The sequence below is a fragment of the Caloenas nicobarica genome, chromosome Z, assembly GCF_036013445.1.
Source record: "Caloenas nicobarica isolate bCalNic1 chromosome Z, bCalNic1.hap1, whole genome shotgun sequence".
Classification (NCBI taxonomy): Eukaryota; Metazoa; Chordata; class Aves; order Columbiformes; family Columbidae; genus Caloenas; species Caloenas nicobarica.
The window spans coordinates 41,529,068-41,546,122 of NC_088284.1; positions in this window are offsets into that span (position 1 = coordinate 41,529,068).

A 17,055-nucleotide genomic window follows, 5' to 3' on the forward strand; every position below is an offset into this window, starting at 1 on the left:
AAATGTGTTTTGAAAGCTATTAAAAAAACTTGAAGCATTTTCAAACTAAATTACATCCTTTAAAAAGCATCTGAGTTTATTTGAGGTAAAAATTTCAAAACGCAGCTTTCCACTTACGTTATGCATGAATTTCTGACACTAGGAACAATTTATGTAATGAAAATGGGTACAAAAAGGAAAGTCCTGGTTTTAGTTTATAAAAGCAACCTCTTACCTTTAGAATTGTGATTGGTTAAGTCTACCATATTAAAGATGTGAACCTGGGCTCACTGAAGATTATGCAAAACTCCCATTGAATTCATAACTAGATTACAAGCTCTTTTTCATAATAGAACTTGTTTTACATAGTTGTATCAGAGATCTGTTCAGTTCAACTGGAAGCATCTAAGGTGAAACAATGCTACATCACTTCCATGTGGAGATTGTTCCACAGTCTCGCAAATCTTCTGGCGGGGAAATTTTTCCCAGTGAGACAGCCTATGTTTTCCATACAGCCACATTGGAATATTTAACTTTTAGTCCTTTTAAGGGATTGTTTAATGCCAGGCTATTGTCAGTTTTACGGAAAACATGAAGCCTTAGAGATTTTTGAAGAAAGCTTAAAAGAGCTAGGTACCCACTTATTACTCATATGCTTTGAAACAAACATTATTTGTAGGAACTGATCAGCAGGCGAAACTACTACAGGCATCTTTGCTCCAGTTCTTTGTATGCCTATGAAGAGGTCTTTGTCTTACGCTCTATTGTTGGCTTTCATGGCTGTTGTCAACATTTATTATTCAAGCAAGAAGATTTAGTAATATAATTTATAACCATTGCCCAGATTCTTGAATACCAGGCTTATCTATGGATAAAATTGAAATCTTTTTTTCAGTAGAGACATAACAATATAAAGAGCTGTAAATCATATGGAAACATACAGACATTTAGCAAACAGTTAAAATACATAGAGAACAAACTCTGGAAACTTACTGGGATGTATTTGTAGCACCATGAGGTCCCTGTTTACAGTGGAGCATCTTACATGTTGAACATATATAAATAATAAAGTTGACCCATGTGGTGTCATTTTAAATAACGCAGATGGGGAGATGGGAGCTATATTGTGAGGCTGTAGATCAGAGCCACAAATAACCCTAGGAAAATGGCAAGAGCTTCTGTCAAAGTAGGCCATCCTTCAGGATATTTTGAGATACAGGGTCAGAACCTATTACTTCTATTTGAAGAGGAAAAGCCCCTTTCTGCAACAAATAATAGGGAGGAATTTCCTTCCTGTGGGCATAGTCGGGTGAGCAGTCAACAATTGTCACTATGATGTATCCATGTTCACTGATCTATTTCATTTTTTAACAACCTGCTCTAACAGAAAGAGTTGAAATGAAATGATAGAGCAATGATAAATGTCTACTCTTTGGAAGCATTTGCATCTAAGTGTTTATGTTCAGTAACTGTCTTGGTTTGTTGGCTTCCATCCAGCAACAGGACACTGTTATCCTGGGACACAATCATATGCAAATTACATTATCCCTTAATTAAAATACTGTATGGACTCTAATGGTAAATGTTATGTCAGTCCTATTTTCAGGCTGAACTGCATGAATGACCCTGTTATTCAGAGCAGCAGCCTCTGCACGTCAAAACTTCTCTGCTCCTCTCTTGTCATGTTGTCATTTACTATCATGGTGGACCTAGTCCTGGTTTTACCAAAAGCAATGGAAATACTTCTACCAACTTTACAATGTAAAGAACCAAATCCAACATACAGGAACTGAATTCTCTGTCTAAATAGAATGATTATGTTTTGCACTTGTTTTTCATTTTTATATGTTTTTTGATAATACATAGTATTTTGCCAGAAGAACAGAAACCTATTTATCTCACTTATCTAGATAGAACAAAAGCATCGCATTCTGCCAGCTATTTGATTAACAGAATTAAAATTAGCTTTTCTGTTTCCATTGGGACTTCAACTAATAGTTATGTTCTTGTCATGTTAAACAAACAAGGTAACACAATACTTATTAGAGATTCAGTGATATGGGAGTTCGCATGACCTAAGTAACTGCCTCATTTGCTTTGACCCGCTAGTTAAAAACAGTCTTTATTTGTAATATAAATTTCCCTATTTATTTTAAATCTAATGCTGGTTATACAAGGCGTTGCCATCCAAGATCAAGGGAAAATATTTCCAAAGAGAAAAAACATTTACAGAATCTTTAACACTGGTTAGTTTCAGAATAGACCCACAGCTGAAGAAGTGTTTTTCCTTTCAAAAGTGAGGTATATATGTCAGATATTAATTTGCCTCTCTCGTTCTGTCTCCTTTCCCATTCAGAGTCCCTTGTCACTTGCTGAAAGAAATGTAAATTCCAGTGCCGAAATGGTGTAGTTGTGTCTCTCCAAAGACAAGCAATTTTGAGAAATGCATTTATTTACTCATGCATAAATACTTGTAAGTTCACTAATAGTCTGTAAATAAATTAATTCTGTATTCTCATTTAGTATATAAGGCTGTCTAAATATAGAAGATATGTGCATTAGTTCAACTGAAAATGGCACAGTTATGTGAGTCACAGGCATCAGAAGCCTCCTGAATCTTTTGTCAATCTCCTGGCTATTACGCTTTTTCCTACTTGCCATGCTTAGCCTTTTGTTCCTCAGCAGACAGCCAAAGAACCAGCCACAAATATTCTCTTTTTGCAGCATGAACCATTTCATCCTGTTATCCAGGATACCAATTTTGAGGGCTTCTTCTGAGATACTGTGCAGCAGATAGACCTGTTACTAGAAGCCTCTCCTGTGCTTAATCTGTAATATCCAATACAAGAGGTGGTGCTGGATTTCAGAACTACAGGCTTCTCAAATTGGAGCCAGTTTGCAGCAATCAGTATTGTCCCAAGGTTTAACCTTGTATTAAACGAAGTTCTCTTATTCGCATAGTAATAACAGTAAATCTTCACAGAAATTACACCCATAAAAAATGGAAGCTTCTAAAAGGGGCATGGGGCAATTCTTATCAGTTCCTTGTTTTGTCTAAGATATAAGTCACTGAAGAGCTCCCAGATACCGGTAGACAACAGTCTGTCTCCTTTCACTTTTGTATCGCTACAACAATACTGACTTTGAGGGAGCCATTCTCATTTTTCATTAATGCAATTAAATGGACAAAGAGACCAGAATCACTGTCCCACACAGCTAAGGAGAAGTGAAGCAGTGAACCTTGATACTGTATAATTATAATAGCTCTAGCCGTTGTAAACCATAATAAAAGAGATGACATAGCCTGTTCCAAAACCAGCTAACACGGTGTATAATATCCAGCCATCTGCTTTCTGATTTAATAACAACCCTTCCTCTCCCAATAAAATCCATTATTTAAAGTTTGTAAAGATATTTATAGAGGAGTTTCCTTATTACTCTCTTTTACAACGGGAATAATGATTCCACATACTACTACTGTGTTGCAGATGAAAGTTTCTCCATCTCTGTTCCAGCTTTGTAGGCTGAGTAAAGACCAAGCCTGTCATGGATGGTCAGTCCTTGCTAACATTTTGCAACAGTTTGGAGAATATAATTTGCGTGTTACATGGCTGCAATTCCAAGTCTTGAGGTTTGGATACATTCTGAAATATCAATACAGTTATTTAAACCAAGTGACTCCTCAGAGACTCCTTCCATTTTTTGTCCTTATTGGCGTTTGCTTCTCCTTGACTTCTAACAGTTTCCTTCCTTGCTATTTCTTTCTTTCATGCCTACGTGAAGAATTCTGCTTTCCTAATACACCCATCAAAGAAATTACTTTTGTGACAGATGTTACTCTCAAAATCCTTCCTCTATATCTATTGCTTCTGGTCTGTGAGAGTTCAATACGTTACCGGTGTGCATCTCTAGCCCAAGAAAGGTCTGTTAAAGAACTTCTAAAAGGAAAACTACAGTGTAGATAAGCCAGATAGACATTTTTTTAAAAAAATATGAAATTCAGAATCCAAGTATCTATGCAGCTTCAGGAAATTGAGAGCTAAATTCAAACTCCTTAGTTGAACCCACTTAATGAAAATTTTGGTGAACTTGCTGTGGAGCAGGAGGGTATAACAATACCTTCTGATCCTGACTTTCATTTGAACATTTAGCCATATCTAGTAACATATCCATTAGGGCAGTACCGAAAACTGAAGCAATATAAACTTGATAACTTAACTTCTGGGTTCTTATGTTCCCATTTTTGGAACCAGTTTACGTACAGAGCCCTCCAAGTAGTTTAACTAATAATTTTCTTCATATTGCATTGTTAAATATAGAATTTATTTTGAAGGCTTTTTCATTTTATTAGAGAAACACTCAAAACTGCCCTCTTTTAATGCATTCTCCAAACCCGTGGACCACAGCTCTTTAATTTAGAGCCTCTAGCCAGTAAACACTAACTAATGCCATCTCGTGGTAAGTAAAGAAAGTACAAAAACAATCAATCCACGTACTTTGTCGCACCCTCTATAGTTGTGCACCAAATATTCCCTTTTTTTCTCTTGCTTTTTCTCTACCTCTTAGTGCATGCCATTTGGTTACAGTTCAAAGTCTACCTCAGCTCTGAAGAGACACTGGAACAGTTGAAAAACGTTCATTAAAACAATAATTCAAGTAATCTTCAGAAAAAAGGCTATTATCAAATTGAAATAGGAAATATAGAGCAAAGAGCTAAGTTTATCAGACTACGCTGAGCTACAGCTTGCTTACTTGACGTGTGTAAGCTAAAAGCCAATTATGGAAAGGTTCTGTTTTGCATAGGCATCACTGTGGTAGCACAAAGCTTGGCAAAGAGACACATGCTAGATTTTCAGTAGAGGCTGTGATACTTACTGATTCACACGTTCCTTGAAGCATGGTGACAAAATACCCTATCAATGCCCAAATACTTTATTATTGCAGTACAGAAGGAAAAGACCATTTCATGTTCTTAAAGCTTCTCCTTCTTTCTATTGAACCGGTATTCTTTCTTTTTTTCAAATATGTGGCATTACTCACATGGTCAGCCTTGCAAACCACTATGAACTCACATGCTATTCTAGGTAATTGTTGCCCAAGCATTTGGCTCACATTCTGTATTTGCGCAGCAACCAATTTCAGCCTACATGCAGGGCTGTAAATTTGAAGTTACAGGTTTCGTACCTGGCTTTGGAATTTCATTTTTAATTTTTTTTTTTCTTTTAAATCAGTTCTCCGATTTATCAAGATTATTTTGCATCTTGTAGAGTTATCCTATATACTAGAAGCTCTAGATTTCTCACATACAATGATCATATTGTCTGCAAGAGAAGAGAGCACGGACTATCTTCACAAAGTTTACAAAACCTAAAATACTACATTGTCTTTGAAAATGACCAATTTTCCCCCAGTTTTTCAGATGCTGAAAAATGAATCCTCAATTTAGAGGAGTCTCTGTATACAAATTCACAAAACTTCCTCTTGACAGTTACTTCTACTCATAACTAAACCTGCTTGTTAGCAAGAGCAAGCATGGACTCTCTAAGATTTCTTTAGCTTCCCCAAATTGAGTCTTCTTTGCACTGCAAGGTTTCACTCTAATGATTCTGCTCATCTCTGAATTTCTTCCCTATAAACTGAAAATGGAATACTGTACTATTGAATGGGTAGATTGTGCAAGAAGTTGCTGGTGTACTACAAGTATGTTTGCAAGAGACCTGTTTCATTATTTCCTCATATTTGCTATGACAAGACTCAGGGTTACAAAATTGAACACTCTTCTCACACACCATGACCAGTAGTTCACGGTCACCTTCAGCTGTATTTTGTAGGCCTGGAGTTTTGGGGTTTTTTTTCAATAAAAATGTGGCATATCCAGCCTTAGCTACAGAGACTGTTTTTTAATTTGGCTTTTCATTTAAAAATATGGACTAATTTAAAATCTTCTGCTGGTTTTGGGGGGTTTTTTTTGTTTGTTTTTTGGTTTGGTTTGGTTTGGTTTTTTAGTAGGATATATTGTATTTTCACTGCTTTGTTTTCTTTTTTCGGCCTTGTTGTCTTAGTGTTGACTATGTACTATAGTAAAGAATGCTATATCATTACATTGCAGGTGGAAAGAAGCTAGGGTTTAGCGGTGGCAGAATATTTTTTGTGTGGTTTCCTTAGCCAGTTAGCCTCCTCATACATTGTTTGTCACCATGTCACAAACTACAAAGTTGCTTGATATATTCAAATAATTCTAAGGAAGAAATACCTTACAGCAGTATGTAAATAAACAAAAAAAAAAAAGTCTTTCATATTACACAGAACTTCCAGTCCAGTCAGCTGGAATTGTCTCAGTATACGTAAGCCTAACAAAACATTCTTGTTTCCCAGTATGTACATGTATGTGTGTGTATAAGCATACACGTGTTCTATGCTTTTATTGTATGTATGTGCCTCAAGAAATACTTTCTATAGCATATAGGCCATTTTGGTGTAAAAACCAATAGAAATGGAACATTATTTCTTGGATACTTGTTTTAGGAAATAATGAAAACTATATCAAAATATATGTCTGAACTTTTTTTCATTTACTTTTGTCTTTCCAAGATGCTTCTAGGAAGAGCTGAAAGTTTATTTATTTTGTAGTTAATTCTTGTCCAGTTCTGAAATAATCAGAGGATGAATGAGTAAAATTTCATTTCTATATATAAACATTATTGCTAGGTAGAGAAGAGCAGATGGCCTGTGGAAACATCGATTTACCCTTGCAGTATGAATCATAACACCAAGGTTTTCTGCATAGTCGCCTCTTTCGGTAATCAATATAATGTATGTTTGATGATAGTACTTTCAAAGACAGACCTGTGAAAAGCATGCCCTTGTAAAGAAATGTTCCGTGTCATCTTCAACTATTGCTGAAGGATTTTCACAATGTACACAATATACAATGTTTAACTGTATACAGAACATGTTAAAGCTTGAAATTCTTTTTTATCTTGTAACACAGGATAAAAAGAGGGAAATGTGATGTGAAAAATAACACACTACCTAAAAGGCTGTTTTCTTTTGTGGCTTCCATTTGTATTTGAAAAGAGATCTGTGTATACAGATTCAACCATTCAAGAAATAACACACATCACTGAAGTACTGCAAAAGAGTTCATAACCTTAAAAATGATTAGTGATTTCAGAGCTGACTCTGTCACATAGGGATATTTTCTTCTACTTTTTTTTTTTTTAAGACAATGACAGATTCTACACCACAAACCAGAAATAAATAAGTTCTTGGAGTATTCTCACGTGATAACATTATGGCTGACAGAATTATGTACCACGTACCATATATCATTGATTTTATGGGTAGCATTCATTTACGCTTACATATGAAAATGTGATGTAAACTTCTGTGCATGATTTTTGTTCATCATTTCAAAGGAATTCTTGCAGAAGAGAAGCAGAAAATTCTTCTGTAAGTGTGGGGTGTACTTTTAAATTTTACCGAAGGAAAACTATATGTCAGTCTTGTTTCAGTGAAGCTGATGTTTAGCAGAGTTTATGTAGATAAAAAATTAGATTTTAAATAGCTAATATCCGCTATAAACAAGAACAATCTGAGGACACCCTGATAACATCTCAGAGGTTTTTAGATAACTGAAATCTCCTCCTAAGCATGGTATACTTAAAAATTAAGCATTAAGTTACACACATCTAAAGGCATTATATTAAACAACACCCAAACTAAAATAAAACTGCTGGAATAATGCAATGACCTGCTGACATAATTCAGGAAACAATGAAGTTCAGACAATGCCAAAAACGATGGCAGTGTCTCCTGTGAGACAAAAGATATCCCTCAGCAGAAGAGAGGATCACATTTGTTCTGCTACTGCAGACAATGAGACTTTATGTATAAAAGAGTAAGTCACTTCATTCTCCTGGTAGGGACAGTCTGTAACAGTATTTCAATAGGAAATCATCCCAGAAATTTTACAACTGTGGTCCTTTTTCATTCTAAATTTGCAAACACAGTCAATAAACACAGTGGGTAAAATTAATCACTGGTCCTTTTCATGTCTTTGTCCACACAGTACCCTGTGTGAAAAGATCAGGCAGCTGGAAGGCAGGAGGGTGGCTGACACAAGCTTTCTTGCTAGTTTATGGAGACCGTCATTATTATAAAATACTAAGACAGTTTTTTGGTAAGTATTATGAACTCATAGGTACTATATAGCATAAAATAATAAGGCACATGAAATTCACATGAATTGTGCACTACAGTTTATCATTTCAGTACAAAAGAAACAGAAGCTTTTGCTATTCACATTACCATTTCATGTCATGTTTTCATTTTTCCATTTCGAAGCAGACAGACATAGTCCACATGAATAGTATCAAAAGGGAAAACAATTCTGAAGAGAAACAATTTCCCATTTAAATCAGAAATTAACTGAGGACTAGCTTAAGTTTTTCTACCAAACTCTACCTAACACAGAATCACAGAATGTTAGGGATTGGAAGGGACCTCAAAAGATCATCTAGACCAATACCCCTGCTGGAGCAGGAACACCTAGGTGAGGCTGCACAGGAAGGTGTCCAGGCGGCTTTTGAATGTCTCCAGAGAAGGAGACTCCACAACCTCCCTGGGCAGCCTGTTCCAGTGTTCTGTCACCCTCACTGTGAAGAAGTTTCTTCTCATATTTAAGTGGAACCTCCTGTGTTCCAGTTTGTACCCACTGCCCCTTGTCTTATCATTGGTTGTCACCAAGAAGAGCCTGGCTCCATCCTCGTGACACTCACCCTTTACATATTTATAAACATTAATGAGGTCACCACTCAGTCTCCTCTTCTCCAAACTAAAGAGACCCAGCTTCCTCAGCCTTTCCCCGCAAGGGAGATGCTCCACTCCCTTAATCATCTTCGTGGCTCTGTGATGGACTCTCTCCAGCAGTTCCCTGTCCTTCTTGAGCTGAGGGGCCCAGAACTGGACACAATATTCCAGATGCAGTCTCACCAGGGCAGAGAAGAGGGGAAGAAGAACCTCTCTCGATCTACTAACCACCCCGCTTCTAATACACCCCAGGATGCCATTGGCCTTCTTGGCCACAAGGGCACAGTGCTGGCTCATGGTCATCCTGCTATCCACCAGGACCCCCAGGTCCCTTTCCCCTACACTGCTCTCTAACAGGTTGTTCCCCAACCTATACTGGAACCTGGGGTTGTTCCTGCCCAGATGCAAGCCTCTACGCTTGCCCTTGTTATATTTCATTCAATTTTTCCCTGCCCAACTCTCCAGCCTGTCCAGGTCTCGCTGGATGGCAGCACAGCCTTCTGGTGTGTCAGCCACTCCTCCCAGTTTGGTGTCATCAGCAAACTTGCTGACAGTGCACTCTATTCCCTCATCCAAGTCGTTGATGAATATATTGAACAATACTGGCCCCAGAACTGGGGGCCACTAGATACAGGCCTCCAACTAGACTCTGCCTCATTGACCACAACTCTCTGGCTTCTTTCCTTCAGCCAGTTCACAGTCCACCTCACTACCCGATTGTCTAGACCACACTTCCCCAGTTTAGCAGCGAGGATGCTGTGGGAGACTGTGTCAAATGCCTTACTGAAATCAAGATAGACCACATCCACTGCTTTGCCATCATCTATGCACCTTGTTATGTCCTCGTAAAAAGCTATGAGGTTGGTTAAGGATGACTTCCCCTTGGTGAAGCCATGTTGACTGCCCCTAATGACCCTGTCATCCTTGATATGCCTTGAGATGGCACCAAGGATAAGGTGTTCCATCACTTTCCAGGGATGGAGGTGAGGCTGACTGGTCTATAGTTACCTGGGTCCTCCTTCTTGCCCTTTTTGAAGACTGGAGTGACATTTGTTTTCCTCCAGTCCTCAGACACCTCTCCCATTTCCCACGACTTAGCAAAGATAATGGTGAGTGGTCCAGCAATGACTTCAGCCAGCTCCCTCAGCACCCGCGGGTGCATCCCATCTGGACCCATGGATTTATGGATGTCCAGATTGCTTAACTGCTCCCTAACCCAGTCCTCATCCACCAAGGCAGACTCCTCCATTGTGCTGACTTCCTCTGAGGCCTCAGGGGTATGGGGCTCCTCAGGACAGCTTCCGGCAGAGTAGACAGAGACAAAGAAGGCATTCGGTAACTCTGCCTTCTCTGTATCTTCTGTCACCAGGGCACCCACCCCATTCATCAGTGGGCCTACCTTGCCTCTGGTGTTAGTTTTATCTGCCATGTATTTGAAGAAGTTCTTTCTGTTGTCCTTGACCTCTCTCACAAGGTTTAATTCTAAGGAGGCCTTAGCTTTCCTAGTTGCCTCTCTATATCCTCTGACAACAGCCTTATATTCTTCCCAAGTGGCCAGCCCCTCCTTCCATGATCTATAAACTCTCCTCTTCCACTTGAGCTTGCCCAGCAGTTCCTTGTTTAACCATGCAGGTGTCCTGGCTCCCTTCCCTGCCTTCCGACATGTCGGGATGCTCTGATCTTGAGCTTGGAAGAAGCAGTCCCTGAATACTAACCAACTATCTTGGGCCCCTCTACCTTCAAGTACCCTTTCCCATGGGATTTCCCCTACCAATTGCTTGAAAAGGCCAAAGTTGGCCTTACTGAAGTCCAGGGTTGCGATTCTGCTTGCTATTCTGTTCCTGCCACATGAGATCCTGAACTCCACCATCTCATGGTCACTGCAGCCAAGGCAGCCCTCAACCTTTACCACTGCAACCAGACCTTCCTTGTTAGTGAGGATGAGATCCAGCAGCGCTCCTCTCCTAGTTGGCTCATCCACCATTTGCATTGGGAAGTTATCAATAATGCACTGGAGGAACCTCCTGGACTGTGGCTGGCTGGCTGAGTAGTCCTTCCAGCAAACATCTGGGTAGTTAAAATACCCCATAACAATCAGGGCCTGTAATTGCAAGGCCACCCTCAGCTGCCCATAGAAGGCCTCATCAACTTCCTCACCCTGATCTGGTGGCCTGTAATAGACACCCACAACAGTATCACCCCTGCCAGCCTGCCCCGTAATTCTCACCCACAGACCCTCGACTCGCTCCTCATCCACCCCTGGACAGTACTCAATACATTGTAGTTGCTCTCTCACGTAAAGAGCAATTCCACCTCGCCTTGCTGGCCTGCCTTTCCTGAGAAGGACATAGCCATCCATGACCACATTCCAGTCATGTGAGCTGTCCCACCATGTCTCTGTAATTGCCACCAGATCATAAATTCCTGACTGAACACAGGTTTCTAACTCCTCTTGCTTATTCCCCATGCTGCATGCATTGGTGTAGAGGCATTTCAGGGAGCGAGCTGAGCACACCGATTTCACCCTAGGGGAATGGGAGGCCTCCCGGTCTTCATCAATTCTAGAGTGCTGCCCCACTGGTGCAAGCCCAGGTACAACCCCATCCCCCTTCAAATCTAGTTTAAAGCTCTCCAAATGAGCCCTGCTAATTCCTGACCCAGAATCCTTTTGCGCCTGTGAGATAAACCTTTCCCACGTATCACTGTCTGGACTGGTGTCTTACAAAACCAGCCATTATCAAAGAATCCAAAGGTGCCTGTGGCACCAGTCTTGTAGCCAATCATTTATGGAGTGAACTCTTCTATTCCATCCCATGTCATCACCCGAAAATGGAAGGAGGGAAGAGAAAATCACTTGAGCCCCAGACTCTTACACCAATCATCCCAAGGCCTTGAAATCTTTCTTCATTCCCCTCAGACTACGGGATGCAGCTTCCTCCCCACCTGTTTGGAAGATCAGTAGTGGGTAGTAGTCCGTTGGGTGCACCAGGTTGGGCGGTGCCCTGGTGATATCCCTGATCCGGGTTCCAGGTAGGCTACAAACTTCCCTATGATGAGGGTCAGCTCTGCATATTGGGCCCTCTGTCCCTCTCAGAAGGGAATTGCCTACTATAATTACCCTTCTTTCTTTCTCATCGGAGGCAGCCTTGAGGTGTGGAGTCAACCGCCTCTTCCTATGTGACCTTGTAGGCGGCCCTTGCACCACATCCTCACCTACCTCTCCTTCAAGATCCAGGGCCTCACACCTATCATGGAGGGGCACCTGGGGAACCAAAGCAGGTAGGCAGGAGGGTGCCCGTGACTCTGAACTGGAACTTGCTTCCAGCCTTCCTCATCTTTTTGGTCCCCTGGCTCTTCCTGACAGCAGCAGGGCAGGGGCTGTCTTGGGTCTTCCCCCTTTGCGTGATAGGGCGGGGGGTCCACCACCTTTTGGGGGGTATCTCCCTGGGGCCTTTCTGACTGACACTCCAGGGAGTTACTCTACCGGTCAATCTCCTTCTCACACTCCCTGATGGGCCTCAGTCTCTTGACGTCCTCCTTAAGTTTCACCACCATGCTGAGCAGAACTTGCACCTGCTCACACCTCACGCAGGTGGAATGCTGCCTCCCTCCCCCGGCAGCAGCAGGCTCTGGCACTCCTGGCAGCCAGAGACCTGAACAGCCACGGTTCGGGGCAGGGCCTCTGTCTGAGTTGCCACAGTCTTTTTGTGACAAGCTCTCTGTCTGGAGGAGACCATGGTCAGCAGCAGTAAGGGACACTGGCAATAGGTGAGGTGGTCTAACAAGCAAGGAGTGACAACCTCTGCACTCTGCTGCACAAGCTACCACATCCACTAATTTATTGTTGTAATAAATACTCATTTTTGCTAAGATATCTTTAAATAAATGTTGGCCTGAAAAGCAAATTTTCGTTAGGGCATTTTCTTTTTTCTTCAGTAAAATCTGAAAAAAAAGGTTTGGATACATATTTTACATACATAGAAGTCTATGTTTAAAAGTTAATTTCACCCCAACTAAAGCAAAGAGGAAGGATTAACTGCTAAAATAAGTTCCAGAAATGTAGTGAGACTTGTTCTTTAAATTCACGCAAACACACATAAATTCTTGCAGATATTTTCCTTCTTGATAGATTTATCTCTGTTCTTTAAACAGCAGCAAGTAATTACTCCAGCTTATGGCAAATCTTTTGTCTGGGACAAACACACAATTTCATGAATTATCTTAGACAGAAATGTACAAGGAAGGAGGGAAGGAGAGAAGGAAGGAAGGAGGGAGGGAAGAGAAGGAAGGGAAGGGAGGAAGGAGAGGAAGGGGAGGAAGGAAGGGAAGGAAGGGAAGGAAGGAGGGAAGGAAGGAAGGAAGGAAGGAAGGAAGGAAGGAAGGAAGGAAGGAAGGAAGGAAGGAAGGAAGGAAGGAAGGAAGGAAGGAAGGAAGGAAGGAAGGAAGGAAGGAAGGAAGGAAGGAAGGAAGGAAAAGCAATCACAATTTCCCACAAGCAGGCTGATGCTCAGCTACTCTCTGAGTGGTGGACACCTTGGAAGACAAAATGACTCCCCTCCTTCTTCTAGCTCCAGCTTTCATCGCTGAGCCTGACATAATAGGTTATAAAACATCCCTTTGGCCAGATGGCTTCAGCTCTCTGGTATTACCAGCTCTGTTTTAACCACAAATCCAAAAGGTTTGACGTGAATAATCATAATACAAAAAGCAAATTCCATATAATAACCTAGTTCCAAATGTTGCATGTATCATATGGGTCTGTAATTTATACCCTAGATAGTGACGACGCTGACAGCTGCAACAATTTCTTTTTTTTTACATAAAGAGAAAGGCACCTTTCTTCACCATGTATTCCTGTCTGAAGCAGTGTAGCAGCTACCTGCAAATAATTTTTCTATGTGACAAGACCTACATACATACATGAAAAACAAATTGTGGGTATTCTTTGTCAGTAAAGACAGTGTTGTTTCTATTGATGATTCAACTAGCTTACCACTACTTGTCTGGAATGAGGTATTCAAGAATTAGTCTTTGTTGAGGAGAAACAGCTGATATATGTAGATGTAAAACCAAACAACATTATCATTCAAAAATATCAAAATGTCTGTCCAAGTGTCCTTATTAGGCCTTTAACAAATGAATATGTGCATTTAATTAAGAATGAGAAGATGAAGGTTTGTAAAATTCTGAAGATGTAACTGCCTACTAATAATCTGTCAGTGGTTTCAGAAAATGAGCATATTCCCTCAGGATTAACTAAGGGACTAAAATCTCATGATCAGTACTAAATAGCCAATAGATAGATATACATGAGTGTGATATGAGACTTTAATTCTTTACACAGATCAAGGCATATGGACAGGAGATCAGTCAACTAGAGTAAACATGAGACTAGAGACCTCTAGCCTGACTTAATCACATTTTCCTCATATGAAGGAAGTGGAAGAATTGAAGTAGCCAGGCAGCTGGGAAAGGTGTCTAGAAAAAGATTTAGTTTCTCTGCTTGTGATTCTACTGCTGCCGTATACTGACTTTAACAAGGCAGAAGGTCAGTTTCCTAACTTTGTGGAAGGTCAAATTGCAACATACACAGACTTTGCCAAATTAGGATATTTGCATTGTCTAAACACACAGATTACAATTTATTAAAAGCATTAAAGGCTGTCTCTTTATAAGACAATCAAGTTCTGAAGGAATGAGTGATTCCTAGTGTTTGCATTTATCGAGTTACTCTCTGTAAGAACTGATTTCCTACAACACAGCATCCTCAGCAGCCTATTCAGTAGCACACCCATCATTTTGTGCTTGATGAGTCACTGCTCTCTCTGATTAGTATCTTTAAGTTTGAAAAATTGTTATATAAATGTCAAATTAAAAATATTTAGTTCTTTGTGAGTCATCAAGATTAGGTTAGCTTCCTTTACAACAACATTGCAAGGCATATATTCTCAAATGTTCAGCTTAGTATTCTCTTAAAAATTACCCTGGTTTTGGTTCAGACTATTAGAGAGCAAGTAGTGAATCATTGGCATCTGTGGGACACTGTTCTCTTTCTCTTTTTTCCAAGAGTTAATTCATATAAAAGGAAGAGCAGAATTAGTCTGAGTGTATATTTAAATATATTGGATTCTCTATTTCACACTTCAGTTCTAAAATTATGAAAGCCATGGTAACAACAGACATTCCTTTATTCATCCAACAATTAGTACTCTTAGCAATTCCATGCATTGTTTTCTAAGAATAAGAAATAATCTCTTAAATATGAACCTAGTATTTACCATGTGTTTTCCTTGGTACATTTTTATATAGGCTCGCCAGTATTTAAGCTATGATATTTGCCAACTTCGGAGATCCCAAATACAGATATATGGAACACAAGTGGAATTCTCTGTATCTCTTTAACTAGACTAGTCTAGCATCTTGTTTTTAGCATGTTACGAGATTCTGTATACATTTAGTTGTGTCAGGACTAAGAAGAATGACCAGGGATTGTCTTACAGTCTTTACATGTTAATTACAAAATTTACTCATGTCCTACTTCTCTTAAGGTAGAAGTAATGTATCCAAGTTATCTACTGAAAAAGAAAAAGAAAAAAACTATGTTCTTTCCATTTTGCAGCAGCTGGCTTCCCAGAAGAACAGCCAAGGCCAAGAATGCAAATGCATCATTAATATAGACATTTGTTCAAATCAACATGAAAAAAAATTTGAGGATTAACAAAGCAACCCCTTTTTTGTAGAAGAATAGTACCACATATTCTTCATTAAATCAATATATTGCTTGAAGTATAAGAACACAAAGCAGAAGGACTGAGGTATAATACAGATCAGAACAAATAAACAGAAAAGAAAAAAACCCAAAATTAAACAGACCTTCAGTTTGGCTGGGAAGAGAAGGATAATCAAGTAGAGCTATTCAGATAAAGGTGACAGTCTAACTGACAGGCCTGAAAATGATCTTGTCAGCATTTCCTAAGGACTACAGTGAATGGACCCATGAATGTGAGAAAGGATAGGAGATGAATTAACAACCCTTTCCTTGCAGTTTTGGATGAAAGTGAGAATGACAGTGTAACTTGGAATGGGAGCAGAGAGGATTTTAGAGAAAAGACGGGGAATTTGCTTTTGTCTATGCTATGTGGACATATAGGAGGGGGTATTAGGGGGATGAAATGAAGTGCAGGAATATAGTTTCTTAGTTCTGGAGTGAAGTCCTGTTTTGAGTGCAACCAATTTAGCAATACAACTTTTACAGTTTCTTTTTATCCAAAGAGCAACTCGTCTTACAGTAAACTAAATGGCTTCATTTCTAATTCTGCTAGCAACAAGGAGCAGTTTGTGATGTCAATAAAGCTTCCTCAATGAATCATTCGTTAACGAAACATTAGTAACTTATTCTGCTAGAAGATTTTTAAGAAAAAGTAACAGCTGGCTGGAAGACTTCAGGTTGTGAAATCCGGGAAACTTTTATAGCATCTAGTATTTAGCTTTTCCATTTTCATCTTTTTGCTCAGTTGCTATTGCAGTCACTAAAGATAGAAATTCTGTTTGTGAAAGGAAATTCCATTATACTTACAAAATTAGCTTCTATCCATGAAAATGCAAACATAAAAAAGTAAAGTTTTCCTTTCTGCTAGGCCATCTGAAATCAGCTGTCTGGTTTCAGTGATATTTTAACATGCTAGTTCTTGCACAATTACTAATTCCTGAAAACAGAAAATAGAGATGCCCACATACAATCCTGAATGTGACTCCATTTTAGTTCAGTGGAGGAACTCATGCTTCCACAAATCAGTAAAGACCCAAGACAGCCACAAGAAAGATGGAGCAGACATGGTACTTCAAGTTCTACTTTCCCATAGCAATGGTGTTTAAAAAGCCTGAAGCAATGATAAATGACTTCTATTGGAAAGGGCTACGTATTATTACTCTTTATACCAGCTGCCAGTGTCCTGAGGGCACTGCTGGCCCTGACTGTTCCTGCCTGGCTTCCTTGGGGCCCCTGTCACCTCCAGTCACCCACAGGTGTCTGCCCACCACCCAGAACCCCATCTCAGCCCCTGGGGCCACCAGCCCCTGCCGAGGTGATGCCAGACCAGGGACCTTCTCTAGTTCCCCACAGCCCTGTCCGTCCATGATCTCTGCCAAACTGAGCCCCACTGCAGCCATCCCCATCCCCAGGCAGGTGCCTTGATGTCCAGGTCTGGGACTGCCCATGGTTCTCCCTGCTCCTGCCTGTGGTGGTCCCATGGGCCCTGGCTGCCA